At 46.2% G+C, this 13,645-nt stretch overlaps 1 protein-coding gene across 2 annotated transcripts in view; it reads right to left on the bottom strand.

Moving 5' to 3' along the window:
* Nucleotides 1-13,645, bottom strand: part of LOC137535477 (zinc finger protein 271-like) — a 408,695-nt gene that overhangs the window by 43,059 nt on the left and 351,991 nt on the right. The window lies entirely within an intron of this gene.

Genomic DNA, 13,645 nt, shown 5'->3' with positions numbered 1-13,645 from the left:
TGGCATTACTGGGGTGGGGGACATTACATACTGGAGGATAATGGCAATGCAGAGGGACACAGGGGGGGGGGGCATGGCTATACTGGGGGAGAAATGACATTACTGGGGAGGGGGACATTACATACTGGAGGATAATGGCAATGCTGGGGGACACAGGGGGACATGGCTATACTGGGGGAGAAATGGTATTACTGGGGAGGAAGACATTACATACTGGAGGATAATGGCAATGCTGGGGGACACAGGGGGACATGGCTATACTGGGGGAGAAATGGCATTACTCGGGTGGGGACATTACATACTGGAGGATAATGGCAATGCTGGGGGGCACCGGGGACATAGCTATACTGGGGAAGAAATGGCATTACTGGGGTGGGGACATTACATACTGGTGGATAATGGCAATGCTGGGGACACAGGGGGACATGGCTATACTGGGGGAGAAATGGCATTACTGGGGTTGGGGACATTACATTCTGGAGGATAATGGCAATGCTGGGGGACACAGGGGGGACATGGCTATACTGGGGGAGAAATGGCATTACTGGGGTGGGGGACATTACTTATTGGAGGATAATGGCAATGCTGGGGACACAGGGGGAGGGACATGGCTACACTGGAAAAGAGTTGGCATTACTGGGGTGGGGGACATTATATACTGGAGGATAATGGCAATGCTGGGGGACACAGGGGGGACATGGCTATGCTGGGGGAGAAATGTCATTACTGGGGTGGGGGAAATTACATACTGGAGGATAATGACAATGCTGGGGGACACCGGGGGGACATGGCTATACTGGGGAAGAAATGGCATTACTGGGGTGGGGGACATTATATACTGGAGGATAATGGCAATGCTGGGGGACACAGGGGGGACATGGCTATACTGGGGAAGAAATGGCATTACTGGGGTGGGGACATTACATACTGGTGGATAATGGCAATGCTGGGGACACAGGGGGACATGGCTATACTGGGGGAGAAATGGCATTACTGGGGTTGGGGACATTACATTCTGGAGGATAATGGCAATGCTGGGGGACACAGGGGGGACATGGCTATACTGGGGGAGAAATGGCATTACTGGGGTGGGGGACATTACTTATTGGAGGATAATGGCAATGCTGGGGACACAGGGGGAGGGACATGGCTACACTGGAAAAGAGTTGGCATTACTGGGGTGGGGGACATTATATACTGGAGGATAATGGCAATGCTGGGGGACACAGGGGGGACATGGCTATGCTGGGGGAGAAATGTCATTACTGGGGTGGGGGACATTACATACTGGAGGATAATGACAATGCTGGGGGACACAGGGGGGACATGGCTATACTAGGAAATAAATGGAATTATTGGGGTGGAGAATTGATATATTTGTCTAATTGCTCAACCTCCGCATAAGCTGAACACACTAGTGAGTTGCCAGTCAGCACCCGGGCCCTGAAAAGGTGCAGGAAACATACATAAAATCAAGAACAACCGAGTCTCGACCTGGATGTAAAGGCTATTAAAGCTCAAATTATTATTGTATCACAGTATAAAAGCAGGACGTTTCAGCACACAGGCCTTTGTGAAGTGCATGAATGAACTGAAGCGAGAGGGATATGGAGGCTGCCATATTTATTTCCTGTTACACAATACCAGTTGCCTGGCATCCTGCTGATCCTCTGCCTCTAATACTTTTACCCCTAGACCCTGAACAAGCATGCAGCAGATCAGGTGTTTCTGGCATTATAGTCAGAATCTGCAGCTAAATAGATCAGCAGGGCTGCAGGCAACATGTATTGCTTAACAGGTAATAAATATGGCAGCCTCCATATTCTTCTCACTACAAGTGGTCCTTTATAGAAAAACATTTATTTGTTACACCCGATACAAATCCTGCAATAAATCTGCATTATGCCAACTTCCTGCTTTCATGGAAGCAGACATATTGATAACATCCTGTGTTTACAAATTAGCTGCTCTGCAGTGCAGAGAAGATTCCTGAGCTGACACAGCTGAGAGATCAAATTACAACTTGTGATAATCACAGATGAGGGGGAGTTAGTAGACAGGCTAAACTCTCTTAATACAGTACAGACCAAAAGTTTGGACACACCTTCTCATTCAAAGAGTTTCCTTTATTTTCATGACTATGAACATTGTAGATTCACACTGAAGGCATCCAAACTAGGCCTGAACGATTTTAGGAAAAAATTGAATTGAGCGATTTTTGTCTGAAATCACGATTTCGATTCGATGCACGATTTTCTTTAAATCAAGCTTTGATCCCTGTGTCTCTCTGTCCCGTCTCTCTTTGTGCACCCTCTGTGTCTCTCTGTTTCCTCATTTTGTGCCCCCTTTGTGTCCCTCTGTGTGTCTCTCTGTACCCGCTTTGGGTCTCTCTCTGTGGCCCCTCTGTCCCTCAAGCTGCGGCAGTTCTGAACATACCTACCAGCAAGAGTCCAGCGATGCCCGTCTATCCACTTCTTCTCCTGTAGGATCTAATGCACGGCATACTTCCTGTATGTCATGTGACACACAGGAACTAGGAAGTATGCTGTGCACATGATGCCATCGATGGATACCAGACAGTGTTGGGTTTGTGCAGAAAGTATGTCCAACACTGCAGATGATGCAGGCTGCACTCGTCTGGACTTGGGGGGGGGGTGGGGGGTTGCCGGGTTCGGGGAGTATGAAGCCGCTTATTCAAACTTCCCCTATGCAGAAATGACGTCATTGCGATACTCGCCACTTTGACGATTCCGAAATTGTGATCTTGGTGATCGCGATTTCGGTTTAAATTCGATTTATCTTTCAGGCCTAATCCAAACTATGAATTAACACATGTGGAAATATAGTACATAACCAAAAAGTGTGAAACAACTGAAAATATGTCATATTCTAGGTTCTTCAATGTAGCCACCTTTTGCTTTGATTACTGCTTTGCACACTCTTGGCATTCTCTTGATGAGGTAAATAACGAAAAACCTAAGGGACCGTCTACTGCAGTATCAAAAAAGTTTATTAGAACCAAATAGTGATTGCACAGGAACCCCTTATCCCCCCCTAAAATACATGGCCATGTATGCCTATGTTGTCAGCTGACCGTTCATGCTAAACCACACACACAGTCACATCATACATACGCAGATCTGTGTTCTGACGAATCACGTGGATCTCCATTTTCCAGCCACCTGGTGAGTAAAGTTCACTATATGATTCACCACAGTACAAGAATCAGATGGGTTAAATGACTGTCTTCCATGTGATTACATCTTCACAGCACTATACTCCTACCTGGATGCGCTCAAACAGTTCAGGGACCTATTCAAAGCCTCCATCGCCTTTGCAGTATGCACAGGCAGTTGTCTCTCCAGCCCTGACAACCGCACATTCACTTTGCCAAACTAGTGTTGTAAATGCTTGTACTGTCCATAACACAGCTTTCTAAGGGCGTCAGTTCAGCTTTGAAGTATGTCTAAATTGACCATTCAGGCTTAACAGATCACTACTGCGTGCCCAAGTGGGCTCTCACCACCACTGGGCTTTGCTGATCACCACGCTGTTCCCAAATGGTCCTCACTCTAAATTGTTTTAAATTTGGCGACTCCTTTTTCTGCCAGATCAGGGGACGGCGATGTGGGCAGCGAGAGCCCCGGCCTATGCCTGTCTGCACCTCGGCTTCTGGGAGCGAAGCGAGGTGTATGTGAATCAGGCTTTTGGGGTACACGCCGTCGCCTGGATTCGTTACATTGATGACGTCTTCCTGGTCTGGCGTGGAACCAAAAGTGAACTGGCAGTTTTCCTGGATCATCTCAACATTAACGACAGAAATATCTGTCTGACCCATGTTGTGGATGAGGCTGAAATAAGTTTCCTGGACTTGTATATTAGAAAGAAAAATAAAGGCATATCTACATGTACATTCAGGAAACCTACAGCTGGAAATATGTTACTTCATGCCTCAAGCTTTCACCCCCCATCTCAGATACGGGGTATACCTATTGGTCAGTTCCTGCGTATATGTAGGAACTGTTCCAATCAAGGTGATTTTCAACTTGAGGCTGAGGCAATGACAGCTAGGTTCAAACAAAGAGGTTATCAGGATCCCATCCTCCATGAGAGCAGAGTTAACCCCCCGAGAGGAGTTACTTACACGTGGGAACAAGCATAGATTTAGGAGATCGAATGATACGATTAGATTGATTACAAATTATGGCACACATTGGAGCCAGCTGAGAGGCATACTATCGCGGCATTGGCACTTATTACAACTTGACCCTGTGATTGCTCGGTTGGTGGGTGATTATCCACAGATAACGGCAAGGAGGGCGCCTAATTTACGGGATTTATTGGTGCGTTCTGATTACCAGCCGCGTGCTGCCGTATTGGCATGTATGTGGTTGGGTCCCCAAAACCGCCCAAAAGGGATGTACCCCGGCACTAATTGTAGTGTCTGCCACCTTATGGAAAGGACTGATGTCTTTGTGGATGCAGACTCAAGACATGAATTTAGTGTGCGGTCGTTCATCAACTGCAACACAAAGTATGTGCTTATACATGATAACATGTCCATGCAGACTGAAATATGTGGGTGAGACGACACGCACACTAAAAAGCCAGATCCAAGAGCATGTCAGTAATGTTAAAAATGCCACTGTTGGCTCGCCATTAGGTGAGCACTTTGAAAAGTATCACAACAGTGACCCTGATATAATCAGATTCAAAGGGTTCTACAAAATGAACATTCCAACATGAGGGGGTGACCTAGAAAGAAACTTACGTCAGATGGAAAATAGATGGATTTTTAGACTACATACCTTGACACCCAGGGGACTCAATACTGACTTGTCATTAGTGCCCTTTTTGCCTACTTAATCACATAGAAGGTCCCTCCCTGAAGACGCCCACACACTGCTATGTATTATTAACGATTGGGTGAGTGGTTGCTTCAAGGGGTAGGTGATATGGATATGTGAGAGGCATATTTAATACTGTAGAAAGCAATATTACATAGCATAAAAAAGGAAGAAAAATATGACCTGGTTTGATTGTGTTCCATTGGGTGTGTTTTTTGTTTTCTGTTTCTGTGCTTTGTTGTTTTTTGCTTGTCTTTATTCATTATTTTATGTGTTACTCTGTGACTGTATTGGTCTAATACCTATGGAAATAGAGAGCGGACCTGTATTGGGGTTGGCACAGCGTCGATCCCAAGTGTGTGTCTGACTACTGGAAGCGGCGCTGTGCTGACTTGGCTGAGCCAGCCCCATGTAATGTAAATTTATCTAGGCATATGAATCCTTGTTTTGTGCGTTGCTAAAGTCACGTTGTCACATGACTGTTAAAGAATGAGTTTGTGGCGAATTAGAGGATTGAGGTCTGGAGGTGACAACACTACCCTGTAAGTCTGTGTGAATGCCAAGATGAGTGATTAGAAGGAAGAAAATTAGAGTGTACTGCAGCCAAAATTTTAGCTGGATGTGCATTCATCCCTGAATAACTTCAGTCTGAACAATGATTGGCTGCACATTTGTGTCACTTGTTGCTAGGTAGAAGTGAGCAGCGCTCTGATTGGCTAGATTCACAGCAGGCATAACATTTGAAATGAATTCAGTTGTCCTGCAGTCTTACGTTTGAGAAAGCCTGGAGGGGGCCGGGCGAAACATGTCACGTGACACGACCAGCCTTTCAGCAGACTGTCATGCACACACACAGCCGTGCTAAGTTTGGAGCCGTTCTGAGCTGGTTACTCAGCGTGGCTTAGTCAGAGGGACCTCCTTACACTCCGTGCCTGCTCTGTGATCCTGCATAGGAGTACACAGGCGTATGTAACATTCAGAACATCAAGCCTTTGGGAACAGCGTGGTGATCAGCAAAGCCCAGTGGTGGTGAGAGCCCACTTGGGCACACAGTAGTGATCTGTTAAGCCTGAATGGTCAATTTATACATACTTCAAAGCTGAACTGACGCCCTTAGAAAGCTGTGTTATGGACAGTACAAGCATTTACAACACTAGTTTGGCAAAGTGAATGTGCGGTTGTCAGGGCTGGAGAGACAACTGCCTGTGCATACTGCAAAGGCGATGGAGGCTTTGAATAGGTCCCTGAACTGTTTGAGCGCATCCAGGCAGGAGTAGAGAGCTGTGAAGATGTAATCACATGGAAGACAGTCATTTAACCCATCTGATTCTTGTACTGTGGTGAATCATATAGTGAACTTTACTCACCAGGTGGCTGGAAAATGGAGATCCATATGATTCGTTAGAACACAGATCTGCGTATGTATGATGTGACTGTATGTGTGGTTTAGCATGAACGGTCAGCTGACAACATAGGCATACATGGCCATGTATTTTAGGGGGGGGATAAGGGGTTCCTGTGCAATCACTATTTGGTTCCAATAAACTTTTTTTGATATTGCAGTAGACGGTCCCTTAGGTTTTTCGTTATTCAGTTCAGATTGTAAGGGATACGGCTCCCCGATACAGGGTGACAGTTCACACAGTAAAAACATTTTCAGCGCTCCCCAAACTTTCTATTTCATGAGTTTCAAGAGTTTGTCACCTGAAATGGTTTTCCCTTCACAGGTGTGCCGTGTCAGGTTTAATAAGTGGGATTTCTTGCATTATAAATGGGGATGGGACCATCAGTTGCGTTGTGGAGAAGTCAGGTGGATACACAGCTGATCGTCCTACTTAATAGACTGTTAGAATTTGTATTATTGCAAGAAAAAAGCAGCTAAGTAAAGAAAAATTAGTGGCCATCATTACTTGAAGAAATGAAGGTCAGTCAGTCCAAAAAATTGGGAAAACTTTGAAAGAGTCCCCAAGTGCAGTCTCAAAAACCATCAAACGCTACAAAGAAACTGGCTCACATGCGGACCGCCCCAGGAAAGGAAGACCAAGAGTCACCTCTGCTGCGGAGGATAAGTTCATCCGAGTCACCAGCCTCAGAAATCGCAGGTTAGCAGCAGCTCAGATTAGAGACCAGGTCAATGCCACACAGAGTTCTAGCAGCAGACACATCTCTAGAACAACTGTTAAGAGGAGACTGTGTGAATCCGGCCTTCATGGTAGAATATCTGCTAGGAAACCACTGCTAACGACAGGCAACAAGCAGAAGAGACTTGTTTGGGTTAAAGAACACAAGGAATGGACATTAGACCAGTGGGAATCTGTGCTTTGTTCTGATGAGTTCAAATTTGAGATTTTTGGTTCCAACCACCGTGTCTTTGTGCGACGCAGAAAAGGTGAACAGATGGTCTCTAATTACAGTTCCTCCTCTTCTAATTACAGTTTAAATTCATTAGGAGTCGGAGTCGGTGCATTTTTTCCTGTCTCCAGGTACCCAAAATTGCCCCGACTCCTTCTCCACAGACCTGCGTGTAAAAGAATAGATGAGGGGGACACCAACCACAAAGCCTTAAAAGACAACTTTAGTGAGAGGGATATGGAGGCTGCCATATTTATTTCCTTTTAAGCAATACCAGTTGCCTGGCAGAGTTGTGTATTATATTAGTGCGGCGCGCTCCATGGCGTAAAATGGGTGTGGCCTTGACATCACATGGGCGGAGCTAATTGAACTGTAACAGTGAGGCAGCGAGCCAGAGTTTCCTCCCAAAAGTTAGGCAAGTGACCCTAAGGGTAATTACAAAGAGAGGACACAGAGAGCCAATATAGTGTAGTAAGTACTGGCAAAGGATGAATATGCAGAATAAGTAAAAGAATATTCACACACCCGGGTCGCCACAAAGGTAACCACTGTAAATGCAGGTGGGGAGATTAGACCTATCCCCACTTAGTATTAAGAAGTCGCTCTCCATAGATAAAGAAAAAGGGGTTACACCCCTCCACCAAGGGTGGACTCAAATATTGTACAAGAACAAACAGAGGCGCCAACAGGATAAAAAGGACTAAAAATATTAAATATATATGTATAGAGCAGGTAGTGGTGGACTTACCTCCTCCAAGCAGACACACAGAACTGTTGATCTGAACAGTCACAGAAAAAATTGTATTTACACACTTCCAGTTATTGTGCAACGCGTTTCACAGGCGTGACCCTGCTTCATCAGGCAGTAAAAGTAGGAGCATATAACAGCTGCAGATCAGTATAGCACTAAGTGCCTCTGGGGTAATTAGGCAAAGTCCCCCAAACACATAGGAAAGAGGTTTTTCCGCCATCATGTGATGAAACGGGAGATTTGCATCATTGATGTGCAGATGATGAAGCTGCAGAAACTGCATGATGCAATTCATAAGCATATTATTTAGTGATCATGAGCCCCCAAAATGCCAAATCCTGCAACAATAACCCCGAAGTAGCAAATGCAGCCAACTCTGGCCATCAAGTAATACAGTAACCGTTACCTCCAGCACATGAAATGCAACAACCATTTCCTCCCACACATGAAATGCAATAATCGTTTCCCCAACACATGAAATACAAAGACCGTGACCTCCAACACATCAAAAATGCAAGAACCGCCACCTACGACACATGATATGCAACAACCGTTATCTCGGTCAAATGAAATGCAGCAAACTATTCCCTGACAATAAGGCAAGTATTACTTCCGGACACATGAAATGCAGCAAATAGTAAATGAGGCAAACATTACCCCGGACACATGTTAAAATTCAGTAATTGTTACCACCCACACATGGAATACAGCACACTGGAGGTAAGGAGGGTGACAATGACTGGAAGGGAAAGAGGGTGACAGTAGGTAGGGAGGAGGGTGACACTGATTGGAAAGGGAGGAGGGTGACAGTAGGTAGGGAGGAGGGTGACACTGATTGGAAAGGGAGGAGGGTGACAGTAGGTAGGGAGGAGGGTGACACTGACTGGAAAGGGAGGAGGGTGACAGTAGGTGGGGAGGTGGGTGAATCTAGCTGGCACTAGGATGGCACTGATTGGGTGGGGAGGTAGGTGACAATTACACACACAAGAGGGTTCATAATGGGGATGCAAGAGGAGCCGCAGAGGAACACACACTGAGGGACAATGCTGGAAGGGGGGAGTCACCACACTGGAGAAAAGAGGGAGACACATACACACTGAGGGACAGTGCTGGGGTAGGGAAGGACACACACACTGTGGTGGGGAGAGGGGTACACATTGCGGGATAGGGCTGGGGGAGAGAGGGACACACACATGGGTAAGGGGGCACCGAGGGACAGTGCTGGTGACACGGGCTGCTGTGAAGCTTATATGTCACTCTTACCAGCGAGCGGATGCAGTTCAGATCGGTAAGGGCTCTCCTGTATGGATTGGCTATTCAAAAATCCCACCTCCCTGTCCTAGCGATCTGTGCGGTTAGGCTGGGCGGGGCTGGCTGTGCCAATTGGAGGGAGGGCAGGGCTGATGGGGAAGCACACTGGGGATCCAAGGTTGATGCCAGGTGGCCACGACTACTTTCCACAGCACAGCCCATTGGATGGTGGCCAGAGTCCTGCGGCCGGGACATCCCGCAGCCAAAAGTGGGACGTTTCCCGGGACCCCATGCAGCCTGGGACAGGTGATCCCAAATCCGGGACGTGTCCCTGCTAAAGCGGGAGGTCTAGTCACCGTATGTAAGAGAGCTGGGTGCAGAGCGGGGAGCACATCCTGGCTGGAGGCAGCATCTGTTTAGTGATACATTTATTATGCAGCTTAATGCCCAGAAGGGGAGAGGGTGCTACTGACTGTGCCTTCTGTGGCTGCAGCTCCCAAGCACTGTGAGTCAGACAGGAGAAAAGCCCTGTGTGACTGCTCACATTCCATCTAACACTAATGCTCTCTTCCCCATCTCTCCTATATACAGTTATTGCTGCATACAATCTCTATGCTCATTCATACTATTACTATCCTCATACTTGCCCATGTCTGCACTGATCTCCCCACTGCAATACATCCTGTACAATGCCCAGCAGCCATATATGTGCTAGTATATATAACAAGAATCACACAATTACCTCTTCCAACAACGTCTCCTCTCCACTTCCTGCAACTACTCTTCTTCCTGTCTTACATCATTTCCTGTGTGTGTGATCGCCATCTTGTGGTGAATAGACTAACTGCAGCCACTGTTTGTGGGATCTCCTTTACTACGGTAAGAGTTGCAGATTGCCCAGCAAGTTAATGGTGAACCAGAACCCCTAGGAGTGTGTAAAAGGCCTAAAAAGGACCAAATTGACTCAATTTTAAGCAAAACAGAAATTTGCCCTTTTAAAACAGAAGGTATTTGAGATTATTCAGATTGGAGTGATCATATGATGTCACCCACAATGCATCACTGCTGAATATGCAAATCACCCCTTTTTTGTCCCTGTAAGCTAAACACATCCTCCCAAACCGCCTCAGTTACAGATTGCCCATCAAGTTAAACTCTATTGTCATAATCATCATTATTACTTTCAGTTGCTACACAACAGCCACATCTACAGATACATCTACAAGAACTCACACCCCTGAGTACTTACTAAGATGAGCACATGATTCTGGACTTACGGACAGGCTAGTCTTGGGCAGTAGAATACTTACACATCAGCGTGCTACATGCAAAAAATATATAACCTCCCCAAGACTGTATATATATGGTCCTGGTTCGCCTCCTCTATGTATTAAATTTTGACGAAAAGAGAGGAAAAGTGCTCACAGTACAGGGTAAGAGTCCTTTCAATGCTGTACAACAGATATCACTGTCCTCATTGAAATACCCCGACAGCAACAAAGTCCCATTAATACAATGATAACAGATGCAGCAATTGATGTCACTTCTCCACAGCACTTCTAGTAACTTCAGAGACAGAGTAAGATTCCACCACACTCCACTGTGATCCTCTCACCGTGTGGTGGGACCTCCACTTAGGTCTATTCACACACGCCAGCAGTCCCTTCCGCGTCAAAGCTGTGACACGGAAGGGACTCCAGGCAAGGACAGTGTGGAGTAGCGGGCAGGCGCCTTGGATACATTGGGAGGAGATCTCTATGCACGCGGTGGTTGAGACGCGACTGAGGACAGCCCAATTAAGCCTGCCGGCCAACAAGCAGGGGAGAGCCCGCGTCTAAATTACGATTTGATCTTAAAGGAATATGTGAGTGCATTTCAATTTTATTGGTTAATAAATTAAGGAGATTTTACACTATGAGCTTTTTTATTGAGGTACAGTATACGGAAGGTCAAGTGTGCTGAGATGAGGTGTCAGCAGAGGACAACTATCATAGAGATCGTTAGAGGTGGAGGACGACCCAGGAACGGTCCCAAGGTGTGAATAGACCTAAGTGGAGGTCTCACCACACGGTGAGTGGATCACTGTGGGGTGTGGTGGAGGCTTACTCTGTCTCTGAAGTTGCTAGAAGTGCTGTGGAGAAGTGACATCAATTGCTGCATCTGTTATCATTGTATTAAAGGGACTTTGTTGCTGTTGGCGTATTTCAATGAGGACAGTGATATTTGTAGTCTTTGGCAGTACTCGGAAATGTGAGTACTTAAGGCTTCCCGAACAATACTGCAGCGCTATTTTACCTGGCAGGTCACAAAATTTAGATCGGGCATGGCACAGTAACGACGGCCACTGACTGTCCTCAGAAGAGCTCACAATCTAATCCTACCATAGTCATAGTCTAATGTCCTGCCATATTATTATTATGTATTTATATAGCACTGACATCTTCTACAGCTCTTTACAGAGTACATAGTCATGTCACTGTCTACAGAGGAGATCAAAACCTAATCACTACCATATTGATCAAAAAGTTTTTATTTCTTCAGGATGGTAAAAACAGAGGAGGCCCCCAATGGAGAGTGCTCCCCCCTACCTTACAGTCATTACTTGAGGGCGTCACATCATCTGAGGTATTCTGGGGGTGCAGGGAGGCCGGTATACTGCGCCATTACTGAGCTCCTCTTTGAAATGAGCCTGGCGTCTGACGTCACCGGGTGCCCCTCCCATCGTATGCGTATCCTGTTATGAGCATAATGTTCTGGGGGATGCTAATCCATTCCGCTCTTCAATTAGGGTGTGGTCCAGGTATATCGACGATGTGGTTCTGGTGTGGTCATCCACCAGGGATGAATTTAATGCTTTTCTAGACTTTAAGCAAATTATCGATCTGAATATGCAATTTACAGGTGTGTGGGGAGGGGAGGAAGTGCCATTTCTGGATGTGGTGGTGGGGACATCACCTACTGGTTTCTACACGAGAGGATTTAGAGACTGAGACTAACGCAGTATTGCATTGGGATATCTATCATCCCGAACATACAAAGACATCTATTCCATTAAGCCAGTTTATGAGATTGAGACGGAACAACAAAAATGATGACGACTTTAGACAACAAGCAATAGAACTTTGAAGTTGATTGATCCAGAGAGGGTTCTCTGTTGATATTGTGGATAATGCTCTTCGGAGCGTTATACAAAAGCCGAGAAACTAGAAGAGAGTTATAAGAGGTGGAACACGGGATGCACCTAAAACAGCGTTCTTTACGTTTGACTTTTCCCCAATGTCTGGAAGCATAAAAGAGACAATCATCAAATATTGGCCAATGCTAAAGGACGATCCCTTTTTAAAGGATAAGACAAAGGCTCCGCCCATTGTCTCGTTTAGGAGATGTAAGAGGTATGATAATGTCAAGTGAGTTTAAAAAGAATCCCACCTGGCTATCAGATATGGCGCCAATCGGGAACTTTCCATGTGGACATTGTTCGACTTGCCTGTTTACAGAAAAACGGCATAGTATTATTTTAGGAGGTAGAAATTACATTAACCTTCCTGGCGGTTAATTTTTTTTTTTTGCCACTTAGGCAAAAATCCTTTTTTTTTTATTTATTTTTTTTTGTTTCATGTAAAGCTACCAGAGTGGTAGCTACATGAAACACCACTAGAGGGCGCATGTGTCCCTCTAGTGCGATCGTCGCCGGCATCAAAAGCAAACAGGGGAACGCGTATATAACGCGCTCCCGTTTGGCTTCTCCTGTCGCCATGGCGACGATCGGAATGACGTCATGGACGTCAGCCGACGTCCTGACGTCAGACGCCTCCGATCCAGCCCATAGCGCTGCCCGGAACTCATTGGCCCGGGCAGCGCAGGGCTCTGGCGGGGGGAGGCCTCTTGCGCCGCTGTGTGCAGGCGATCGCTGCAGAGCGGCGGCGATCGAGCTGTACGCGCGGCTAGCAAAGTGCTAGCTGCGCGTACAGCATTTTAAAGTGAGCAAATCGCCACACCAGGGGCTGAGATATCTTCCTGCGCGGCATAGACCGAGCTCAGCTCGGGCTTACCGCCAGGAAGGTTAAGGACCTGATTACAAGTAGTTCACAATTTGAGGTATATGCACTCTATTGCACATGCGGTGGGTTTTATATTGGCATGACAGCTAGGCCAATGCGAGAACGGTTCCAGGAGCACAAGAGATCAATTGATTCAGGACATGGGTGTCCTAGAGTGATGGAACATTGTAGAAATACCCATAATGGCAATATAAAGGCAATGAAAATTGTAGGTTTATGTATTGTACAAATACCCCATAGAGGGGGAGATAGAGAAAAATTACTATTACAAAAAGAAGCTCATATAATTTCTGAAACAAATGCATTGGGCAATTTGGGCATGAATGAAAAGAATGATCTAGGGGGCTTCCTGGAGCCGTAGTAAATTGGTCTTTGAATATGTT

This window comes from Hyperolius riggenbachi, chromosome 10, assembly GCF_040937935.1.
Source record: "Hyperolius riggenbachi isolate aHypRig1 chromosome 10, aHypRig1.pri, whole genome shotgun sequence".
NCBI lineage: Eukaryota > Metazoa > Chordata > Amphibia > Anura > Hyperoliidae > Hyperolius > Hyperolius riggenbachi.
This window is presented reverse-complemented; position numbering and strand designations above follow the sequence as displayed.